Genomic DNA, 12158 nt, shown 5'->3' with positions numbered 1-12158 from the left:
TCTCTCTCTCTCTCTCTCTCTGACTATATCTTATAAATCACCTATTATGCCATGATGTGGGTCAGAGCCTGGAACTTCACACATACTAAGCAAGCTTCTTGTCCTTAACTGTATTCCCAGCACTGTGGTTATACATTTACATCTGTATAACTTGTTATTTCCATGCACTCATAAACCGTGGCTTCCCCAAGTTTTAATATGTTGCTGTCTAATCATTATTCTGAAGAAAAATCCTTCACCAAAGTTCTTACTAAGGTTTTTTGATATTTAGCTGTTTATCTTTACTTACAGTATGAATTTATTTCTCCTTGTGACTTATGATATAAAAGGGGGGTGAGCCTGGAAGACTGAGCCAATCAGCTACTGCAGCCTGTCCACGGAAGGCTAGTAATATGCTCACCAGGGTAACTGGGGTGTTTATACTACAAATAATAGCTGTCTAGGGTGATTTTGTTGATTCCTTGGATAAAGTAAAAGTGTTGTGTTACTTGGAAGTTAGTATGTATAGCTTTCTAGTTTAATTTTATTATTATGAAAATAGATTAATATAGATGTAAATATTTTATGTGTCATGTTTATGTCATTTTTGTACTTCTATATCCTCATGATTGGCCCTGAATATAAATCATATTCACTCATCTTTTCTAATTTCTTTATCTGGATTGCTTGTTTTCTCTGTGTCTTGTATGCAATGCTTCCGGAAGTCTTCACTCGTTTTCTTTATGACCAATGCCCACATTTTTGTCAGCCGTGGTAGGAACAAGTGCCATTTAATGGCACTGAAGGACTTTAAGGACACCATTTTAAATTATTTGTTCCTTTATTGCTGTTTGCTTTGTTTTCAGTTTGGCAGATTTTGCAGTGACTCCTTGGAGCTGCTTATAACTCTCCTCACCTAGACTCATTCTATGTATGAATACTGACATCAGTTATTTGTGGAAGAGAATATTGCTATATGGAGTAATCTCTTATTTTGTATGTTTGCACGTGTGTGTGAGTGTTTGTGTGTGCTCAAGAGTGTGTTTGGCTGTGAGTGCACATATTTGTGGAGGCCTGAAGTTAATGTTAGGTGTTTTCCTCAACTGCTCTTTGCCTTTCTTTTTTTGAGAGGGATCTCTCGCTGAACCTAGAGCTTGCTGATTGGCTAGTCTGCCTGGCTAGCAGCCTCAAGTGCCCTCCTGTCTCTGTCTCCCCAGTACCGAGAGAACAGCTGCCTTGTGCCCTATGTTTTACTTTGGTGCTGGGAATCCAAACTCAGCTCCTTATGCTGACACAGCAAGGACGTTACCTACTGAGCCATCACCTCAGACCCAATTATCTCTTTCTTGATATATTATTGTTCAAGCTTAATTGAATCTTATCTTCAAAAACTAAATCATGGGAATAATTATAAGTAACAAGTCATTAAGCAAGTCATTGCTATATTATGGCTTTAGAGAAAAACAAAATATTTTCAAAGTGTCTCTCTTTTTTCATTTTCTAAGCACCAATAAATGCATAAAAGACATCCTCGGTCTCCTCTCTAACTTTACCCTATTTTCAGATTTCCGTTTCTGCTTGACTCATTTTAAAGTTGTGTAATTATTTGTAAATGTCCATTATTTTATCATTAATAATAATTATAGCTCTACTAAATTAGTAGTTTGGGCTCTCAAAATTATCACTGCCTTATAAAGCTATTTTAGTTCATATTTATTTTCATCACAGTAAAATTAACATGTAATTTATTGCATAAATCTTTCATACTTAGTTGGATGCATTTTGATGACTGTACACCCAATATCATCATATTTGGGGCATTAGTTTCTAAGTTTCTAGGTAGATGTTTATCTAATGATTAAAGGAAGCTTCAGGTGGTTAGTCACAGGGATTGATATTTTGTGCGAGTCTGTGCCACACTCACACATGTGGACATCACATATGCTCAGTGAAGGTCTGTGTTCTGGTCCTTGATTGTATCTGCTTCGGTAGGTGTGAGAGGTAGCTCATTATGGATTCTATTTGCGTTTTTGATATCTCATGCTGTACTCAACTGACTGTTACATAGTTCCTTTTTTGAGAAATAATTGTACAGTGCTTATGAGAAGGGAATTTTCATCACTTTATTGTTGGTTTTTAGTATTTCTTCATATATTGGAGATATAAGTCATTTGCTAGACATTAATTTTGAGAGCTTTGTCTTCTAGTCGGTACCTTGTCTATTCATTTTCTTGGTAGAGTTCTTTGATGAGCAGGTATATTTAATTTTGATGGAGTTCATGTTGTCTTGTCTCACTCCAAAAATGTTATATCCACTTAATCTTTAGAAAACCCTCAAACTCCTTGACTGGTGAGGTCTTTTTTCCCCCTTGATGTGGAAATGTAACAGAAAGAAACAGACTCAAATAGTAATAACTTATGGAATGCCATGGCTTCCATAGTCCAGGCAAATGACTGACATAATTTCCTTGGTTTGGACTGAATTGTTGAACAGTGAGGTGGGAGGGTATAGAGAGTTAGGCATGCCTCAGGGCTGTGTAGATTCATATTGACCTGTGTGGAGACAGATGAGGCAGTGGGGTGCTAGCAGCTTGTCATGTTGCCTCACGGCATTATTGAAGTCTGTTCACACAAATCAACTTTTGTTCAATGCCCGCTGTTTCAAGTATTAGTTCTTCTTATTTGGAAAGCAGTAATCAGAATATTGGAGAAAATAAAATAATTTGCCAGATAGTCTTGACTTCCTATGTATTTTTTCCCCTAAGATTCTGAGTCACGAAGACAGGGGTATGGCTTTGATGACCACATACCCTGAGGAATAACTTGAGACATTTAGAGGGCTGTCTCATTTCCGTGAGTCCCAGAGAAGAGGCAGTGCCAGTGTCCTGTGTCTGCCTCTGCTGCGCTCTGGGGGATTTCCGACACACACTTGCTGCTGTGTGTTCTGTTCATACTTTTAGATCAAGTCTGTGCTGTCCCGTGTACACTGGCTTTCTGCTAGCCTGACCAGAATCTGTGGTGTCTCCTGTCCATTTGTCTGATCCCAAATCCTGCTGATGTTCCAATACCTTCTGTGGCTGGTTGCCACTCCTGTGGGATCCTAGCTGGAGTGGCTGGCTCCACTTCACCGTTCTTCACGAATCTCCTTCTCTGCAAAGGCACCCAGCCAGACCTCAGAGCAGGAGTGTAGCATTTCCTCTCCTCGGCCTGCTGGATTTGGAGTTACTTTGGCACGGCTCTCCTTGTTGTATACTGTGCTGCCATCAAAGCCAGCATCTCCTTGAGTTCAAGCTGGGAATGGGCGTTAGTCTTCCTCTGCGTCTTTGTCCCCACTTACCTGTGCAACTTCTCGATTCCATGCTCGTTCGCTATTCCCTAGATCAAGACTCCCAGGAAAGGAAAATCCTCCTTTAAAAGAAATTAATTAATTAATTAAATTATCACTTTTCAGGTAATCAATGATCATTTGCTCTCTGTAACAGTTCAACAGCCCAGCAGCATATTCTGGGATTTAAAAGACATTAAAAATAATCTGACCTGTGACTGATAGTGGGTTCATAACATTTATAAGTTGTGGTACATGGATTGATGGTTTTGAGTCTAAAAAGTAATATAACTTTTAAAAATTCATAGAAAACATACATGTATTATATAGAGAAAGCCCAGATAGAAATTGAAAGATCATTTGAAAAGTTTTTTAAAAAATCCAAATAAATACTTTCATGATGAATCACAGATGCTGCCAGCTAGCCTGTGAAAACAGTAAAAAAAAAAAAAAAGAATTTATTTTGTGTTTATCATCTCAAATGGGTTCTATTGCTTAGAATAAATTAGTGCATCACTTAAGCCAATTGGATTGATGCAGGAATGTGGAAGAAAAATTAGAATCCGTTCACTTGGAACCCAGGCTGCTTTATTACTTCAGCAATGTAAAATGCAAAGGGTTGCAAGAGCAGTAATATACCAGCATGACAGATGACCAGATCCAGGGGAGCCGTGCTGACCAGCATTGCTAGTGAGCTGGAAGCTGAAGATTATCTTGGCACGTTTCGGTGTGATTAGACTAAAGATGTTTCCATCAGCAGAGTCAAGACTCTCGAATGGATGAGTGAACGAATAAACAAACACACAGAGAATGTCTGTGTCGATGCTGATGCCGTGCTGCCCTGGCAATGTTGCGACTTTTCCTTAATGTAAAAGCATCGTTAACAGAGTGGCCCAAGGACTCTTGTCTTTGGGAGTAAGTGACCTCTAACTACATGCTGACGTAATGAACCACTGATGCTATACGAGCACTGTTTACAGACCTTTGGCCTGTGTGTTGTCTCTTGAAAGGCTGTCAGCCACATCCATGAGCACACTTGCAGGGATTTGCTCCAACGTTAGCCCATATGGTGATTGGTGTTCTTGGCCCAAGTGTCCTAAGTCTGTGTTCATTGTGCTGTCATTTGATAAACCAGAGTAAGCACTGCCTTAAAATGAAGCTCAAGACATCTTCTGTCCTAGGTTAGTGAACTTGAACTGTTTTCTGGGATTAACCCCTCATGTAAATAGAGACTACCCAAGGCAGTCAAAAAAAAAATTGATCTCGGCCCAATGGCTGTTTTCTAAATTGGAACAGGTTGAGTGTTGCAGCTTCAAGCTCTTCAGGTGAGAATTCTCACATTATCTTGGCTTTTCTGTGTTGAGGTGGTCTGGATTCCTGAATGTGTGCCTGCGCGCGTGCATGCATGCATGTGTGTGTGTGTGAGTGCGTGCTCACATGTGCATGTGTGTGTAATTTGCTCTACAAACTTAATTTAATTTTCCTTATTTACTTTACTTCAATTGAGCTTCTGCTAATTTAAAGAGCATGTTTTATGTTTTCTTATAGGAATACCTTCTGCCCCAGTGCTTTCTCTAGACTAGAGCTGGTCAATAGAATGAAATGGCGGAAATGTTCAATCCAGTGTATTAGCCACTAGCCCCATGTGGCTGCTAAGCATTTGAAATGTGGCTAAGTAAATGAGGTTTTGATGTTTAATTTTTTATTTGATGCTTAATAATTTATGTGGCTAACACACCTGCCCGGACACCGACCACCACAACATCTGTTTTATTGTCCTGTATTGAAGAGTGGAGTTTTAAGCGCTGTCTGCCTGTGTCCCATGTCATGTGCTTGGTGAACTTTAAGTTGGGAGTCATGTGACTAGGAAAGGTTGTGGTCAGGGAGTACTCGCTGCTGTTGTACATACACTCATCTGTGCTAGGGAAAAGGCATAGACAAAGATACATTAGGGAAGTCAGTACTATTTTAACACACTATTTGGAGTCTTATTACTTAACCACGATTACTCTACTGCGAGTTTGGGAACTCTCGGTTTCACTTCTTAATTGGAAGTGCAGAAAATGAAGACGGTAGATATTCAGTAAGACATGAGCTGGAAATGCGTGACAATTTATGGCTTGCCAGGATGAGAAAATAGAATAATTGTCATTTATAATGCTAAAAATACACACTTTATTGTCTTGAGATATGGCTCAGGGTTAAGAACACTGGCTACTCTTGCCGAGGACCTAGGCTTAGTTCTCAGCACCCACATAGTAGCTTACAACTGTCAGTAACTCCATTTCTAAAGCATCCAGTTTCCCCATCTGGCCTCCACAGGCCAGGGGCATGCAGATAATGCATAAACATACATACAGGTAAAACACCCACATGCATAAAACAATTAGATGAATTTCAAAAAAATTAAGAAGTGAATTCCCTTTCTCTCAGTTGTACACATTTACAAACACTGCTGTGGTACTGTTTGTTGCAAACAGAAGGAAAACAAACCTTACAAGTGTTGTTTCCTACTAATCAGTGATTTAAGATGTAATTGTCTTTCAATTAAAAACATTAACACGCCAAGGTTTTGGAACAGTAGAATATACTGGTATTTATACATGGAAAAATTCTGCACATTGTGGCCTGTGTGCAGTGTGATGTAGGCAGTAAGAATACAGCTCCACCTATGCCCAGACCCCAGCTTGTATTGATTTGGGGACTTCTAGGGTCTAACTGATCAATAACACACAGGGAAATAACCTGTGATTAGCACTCAGATTTTCATGTAAAAGCCCATGTTTTCTGGGCACGTATTGCACATGCATGTGGGACACTCCCCTTCTAAGAGGAATATATTTTAACCAGCCCACAAACCAGACAGGTTTCATAAGACTTCTTCACATACACTTCAGGTTACCCCACCTGCTATTCCTCTCCCCCCTCATCTGTGGACTGCATATGTTTTGTTTATTTATTTATTTAAAAACACTAAAAATTCGCTTTTGTGGGTATGGGTGTTTTGCCCATATGCATGTCTGTGCACTAATTGTGTTCCTTGGACCCACAGAGGACAGAAGACAGTATCAGGTCCTCTGGAATTGGAGTTACAGATGGTTATAAGCTGGGGTGTGGGTGCTGTAAACTAAATCCAGGTCCTCTGGAAGAGCAGCCTGTCCTTTTAACCATCGAGCCACCTCTCCAGCCCCTTTTTTATTTTTTTGAGGCTATATTGTAAATGGGATTATTTGTCTGATTTCTTATTATGTTGTTTGTCATTGGTATACAGGAAGGCTATAATTTTCATGTATTAATTTTGTATCCTGATACTTTGCTTAATATGTTTATGAGCTTTAGGGGAATTCTCATTGAGTTTTTAAGAAAAAAAATATATATTTATATTTCACTTCCCTCCCTCTTCCCTCCCCTTCTACCCCCTCCCATGATCCCCATGCTCCCAATTTACTCAAGAGATCTTGTCTTTTTGTACTTCCCATGTATGTTAGATCCATGTTTGTCTCCCTTAGGGTCCTCTTTGTTGTCTAGGTTCTCTGAGCTTGTAAATTGTAGGCTGGTTTCCCCTTGCTTTATGTCTAAAAGCCACTTATGAGTGAATATATATGATATCTGTCTTTCCGGGTCTGTGTTACCTCACTCAATATGATGTTTTCTAGATCCATCCATTTGAATGCAAATTTCAAGATGTCATTTATTTCTGCTGTGTAGTACTCCATTGTGTAAATGTACCACATTTTCCTTATCGATTCTTCTCTCAGAGAGCATTTAGGTAGTTTCCAGGTTCTGGCTATGACAAATAATGTTGCTGTGAGCATAGTTGAGCACATGCCCTTGTGCTGTGATTGAACATCATTTGGGTATATACCCAAAAGTGGCATTGCTGGGTCTTAAGGTAGGTTGTTTCCTAATTATCTGAGAAATTGCCATACTGATGTGGGATTTCCCTCTGTATGCTGTGATTACCATTGATAAGTGAAGAAACTGCTTTAGACCTATAATAGAGCTATAGGGGAACAGAGCTAGGTGGGGAAAACTAAGCTGATGCTGGGAGAAAGGAGGCAGAGTCAGAGAGAAACCATGTGGCCCCACCAGAGCCAGACAGAACTTTAGTCGGTAAGCCACAGCCATGTGGTGATACACAGATTAGTGGAGATGGGTTAAATTAATATGTAAGAGTCAGCCAATAAGAAGCTAGAGCTAATGGGCCAAGCAGTGATTTAATAATATCTTTTCTGTGTGGTTATTTTGGTTCTGGGTGCCCGGGATGGACAAGCAGCTTTCTCCTACAAGCAGCTCCTTACTACACCATACTGATTTCCAATGCAGGTGTATCAGTTTGCATTCCCACCAGCAATACAGAAATGTTCCCTTTACCCCATAACCTCTCCAGCATAAGTTATCATCAGTTTTTTTTATCTTCATCATTCTTACAGGTATAAAATGGAATCTCAAAGTTGTTTTGTTTTGCATTTCTCTAATGACTAAGGATGTCGAATATTTCCTTAAGTGTCTTTCATCCATTTTAGATTCATCTGTTGAGAGGTCTGTGTTTAGGTCTGTACTCCAATTTTTTATTGGATTATTTGTTCTTTGGATGATCAGTTTCTTGAGTTCTTTGTATAATTTGGAGATCAGTCCTCTGTCTGATGTGGAGTTGGTGAAAATCTTTTCCTATTCTGTAGGCTGGCTTTTTGTCTTGTTGACCATGTCCTTTGCTTTACAGAATTTTCTCAGTTTCAGGAGGTCCCATTTATTAATTGTTTCTCTCAGTGTTTGTGCTATTGGGGTTATATTTATGAAGTGGTCTCCTGTGCCAATGTGTTCAAGTGTACTTCCCACTTTCTCTTCTATGAGGTTCAGTGTGGTTTGTTTTCTGTTGACGTCTTTGATCCTTTTGTATTTTTGTGTATGGCGATAGAGATGGATCTATTTTTATTCTTCTACATGTTGATATCCAGTTATGCCAGCACCATTTGTTGAATATTCTTTCTTTTTTACATTTTATATCTTTTGCTTCTTTGTCAAAAATCAGGTGTTCATAGGTATGTGGATTGATATTCAGGTCTTTGATTTGATTCCATTGGTCTTTCTGTCTGTTTTTATGCCAAAACCAGGCTGTTTTCAGTTCTGTAGCTCTGTAGTAGAGTTTGAAGTAGGGATTGTGATACCTCCAAAAGTTTCTTTATTTTACAGGATTATTTTGGCTATCCTGGGTTTTTTGCTTTTCCATATGAAGTTGAGTATAATTCTTTCGAGGTCTGTGAAGACTTTTACTTGGATTTTGATGGGCATTGTATTAAATCTGCAGGTTTCTTTTGGTAAGATTGCCATTTTTATGATGTTAATTCTATCTACCTAATGCTTGGGAGATCTTTCCATTTTCTGGTGTCTTCTTCGATTTCTTTCTTCAAAGATTTTAAGTTCTTTTCATACAGGTCTTCCACTTGTTTGGTTAGAGTTGTTCCAAGATATTTTATGTTATTTGTGGCTCTTGTGAAGGGTGACGTTTCTCTGATTTCTTTCTCAACCCATTTATCACCTGTGTAAAGGAGAGCTACTTTTTTTTTAGTTAATCTTGTATCCTGCTACATTACTGAAGGTATTTATGAGTTGTAGTAGTTCCTTGGTAGAATTTTTGGGGTCACTTATATAAACTATCATATCGTCAGCAAATAGAGTTTGACTTCTTCTTTTTTGATTTGTATCCCCTTGATTTCTTTTTGTTGTCTTATTGCTCTTGCTAGAACTTTAAGTACTATGTTGAATAGATATGGAGAGAGTAGACAACCTTGTCTTGTTCATGATTTCAGTGGGATTGCTTTTAGTTTCTCTCCATTTAGTTTGATGTTGGCTATTGACTTGCTGTATATTGACTTTATTATGTTTAGCTATATTCCTTATATACCTGCTTTCTCCAAGACCTTTAGTATAAAGGGGTATTGGATATTGTCAAAGGCTTTTTCAGCATCTAATGAGATGATCATGTGGTTTTTTTTCAGTTTGCTTATATGGTGGATTATATTGACAGATTTTTGTATGTCGAACAATCTCTGCATCTCTAAGATGAAGCCTACTTGATCATGGTGGGTGATTTTTTTTCTGATGTGTTTCTGGATGCGGTTTGCCAGTATTTTGTTGAGTATTTTTGCATCGGTATTCATGAGTGAGATTGGTCTCTACTTCTCTTCTTTATCTAATGAGATGATCATGGGATTTCTGTCCTTGAGTCAATTTATGTGGCAGGTTACATGTACTGGATTACTAATATGAAACCATTTCCTTCATCTCTGTGATTAATAATTTGCTTTGATTATGGAGAATCTTTTTCCAGTGTGCTTTTAAAATCAGTTTGCAAGTATTTTATTGAGAAATTTTATAGCTATGTTCATTAGGGAGTTTGGACCAGTATTCTCTATTTTATGTTGGGTCTTTGTCTGAGGTTTGATATCAGGGTAATACTAGCTTCAAAATAGTATTTGGGAAGAGATTCTTCCTGTCCTATTTTATGAAATAATTTGAGGCACATTGGTGCTAGTCCTTCTCTGAAGGTAGATTTCTCTGATGATTCCATGTGGCTGTGGATTTTCTAAAAATCCTTATTTATTTTTAAAATCACTGGTTCTATCTTACTGGATGTTATAGATTTTATTCAAATTACTTTCTCCATCTTGATTTAGCTTTGATATGCCATATGTATCTTGAAAATGCTCCAGTTAAAAATGTTCCAGGGTGGTCCTTATGATTCTCTGAAGTTCCTCAGTGCTTGTTGTACTGTCTTTATTTATATCTCTAATTTTATTAATTTGGATCTTTTATCTCTTTTTCTTTTGGTTAATTTGGCTAAGAGTTTACCAATCTTCTCAAAGAACCAAGTCTTCCCTTTTTTGATTCTTTGTGTTGATTTATTTTCATTTCTATTTCATTAGTTTCAGCCCTGATTTTTATTATTTCTTCTCATCTACTGTCTTGATACGCTGACTTTTTTTTTTCATTGAAGGAATTTGGACATGTTATTACATTGTTAATTTTTAAAATTTATTTATTTAGATTTCATTTCACATTTCAACCACAGTTTTCTCTCTTACCAAGCCCACTCTCCATCCATTCCTCCCTATCTGTAAGGACCTCCATGGGGAGTCAACAAAGTCTGGCACATTATGTTTGGACACCACCAAGTCCCTCCCCCTGCATTAAGGCTGAGCATGGCATTCCACACATTGAATGGGCTCCAACAAGCTAGCTCATACTGCTGCCAGGGGCCCCTCAGATAGTCCAAGCTTTACCACTGTCTCCCACATGGAGCACCTAGTTTAGTCCATGGAGGCTCCACAGCTGCTGGTCTAGAGTTCATGAGTTTCCACGAGCTTGGTTCAGCTATCTCTGCAGATTTTCCGTCATGATCTTGACCTCCATTGCTCATATATTCCCTCATCCCTCTCTTTGATTGGATTCCCAGAGCTCGGCATGTTGCTTGGTTGTAGATCTCTGCATCTTGTTTAGCAGCTACTGGATGAAAGCTCTATGATGATAGTTGGGATATTCACCAATCTGGTTACAGGGGAAGGCCAGTTCAGGCCCTGTCTCCACTGTTGTTAGAAGTCTTAGATGAGGTCAACCTTGTGGATTCTTGGAAATTTTCTTAGCACCAGGTTTCTCTCTAACCCTGTAGTGGTTCCCTCTATCAGAAGATCTCTCTCATTATTTTCCACTCTGTCTCTCTCCCTCCTTGACTATTCTGTTCTCTCATGTTTTCATCTCCCCTTCCCTCCCCTTTTCTTTCCTCTCTTGCCTACAGTTTACCCAAGAGATCTCATCTGATTCCTCTTCCCAGAGTGATCCATGTGTCCCTCTTCTGGTCTTCCTTGTTGGCTAGCTTCTCCTGTGCTGTGGATCGTAGTCTAGTTATTCTTTGCTTTATGTCTAACATTCACTTATGAGTGAGTATTTATCTTTCTGTGTCTGGATTACCTCACTCAGGATGTTTTTTTTTTCTAGTTCTATCAATTTGCCTTCAAATTTCATGAGTCCTTGGTTTTTTTTAGAACTGAGTAGTACTTCATTGTGTAAATGTAGCACCTTTTCTTTATCCAATCTTCAGTTGAGGGTCATCTAGGTTGTTTGCAAGTTCTGGATATTATGAATAATGATGCTATGAACATTGTTGAGCAGGTATCCTTGAATAATTGAATATCTTTTGGGTATATTCCCAAGAGTGGTATTGCTGGGTTTGAGGTAGAGTGATTCCCAGTTCTGAGAAAATGCCATCCTGATTTCCAAGGTGGCTGTGCAAGTTTGCACTCCCACCAGCAATGGAAGGGTGTTGTCCTGACTCTACATCCTGTGCAACATAAACTGTTCCACTCTTGAACTGATTGGTGCAGTCACTGTGTCTCGGGATCTGCTCTTGGTCTGCTGTTTGCAGTTGCTGTCTGTATTTCAGAGAGCCACTGAGGTCTTGGGGTATAGGTGGGTTTTGGGGGTGGTGTTGGACCTGTAGATTACAGGATCTGATGGGGGGTACTGGAACAGCCTTCAGCTAGAATGGAAAACATTATTTTAGTTCTCATATATTTGTAATATTTGCTTTGTATTTTAATATGTTGTCCGTTTTGGAGAAAGTTCCATGAGCTCCTGAGAATGTGTGTTCTTTAGTGTTTGAGTAGAATGTTCTGCAGAAGTCTGGTAGGTCTGCTTGATTTATGACTTTATTTAACTGTAGTGCTTATTTGTTAATTTTTTGTCCAGATGATCTGTTTATTGGTGAGAGTGAAGTATTTAAGCCACTTGTTACCAGTTTGCTGGTGTTGACCCATGACTTTAGATCTAATGGTATCTCTTTTATGAACTGGGTACC

The 12158-nt window shown here is 38.8% G+C and overlaps 1 protein-coding gene across 1 annotated transcript in view; it reads left to right on the top strand.

Annotated features, from left to right (window-relative positions):
* Positions 1-12158, top strand: part of Nell2 (neural EGFL like 2) — a 304209-nt gene that overhangs the window by 16601 nt on the left and 275450 nt on the right.

This window comes from Arvicola amphibius, chromosome 9, assembly GCF_903992535.2.
Source record: "Arvicola amphibius chromosome 9, mArvAmp1.2, whole genome shotgun sequence".
NCBI classification, from domain to species: Eukaryota; Metazoa; Chordata; class Mammalia; order Rodentia; family Cricetidae; genus Arvicola; species Arvicola amphibius.
Note: the sequence above shows the minus strand (reverse complement) of the source record. Positions and strands in the feature narration are given on the sequence as shown.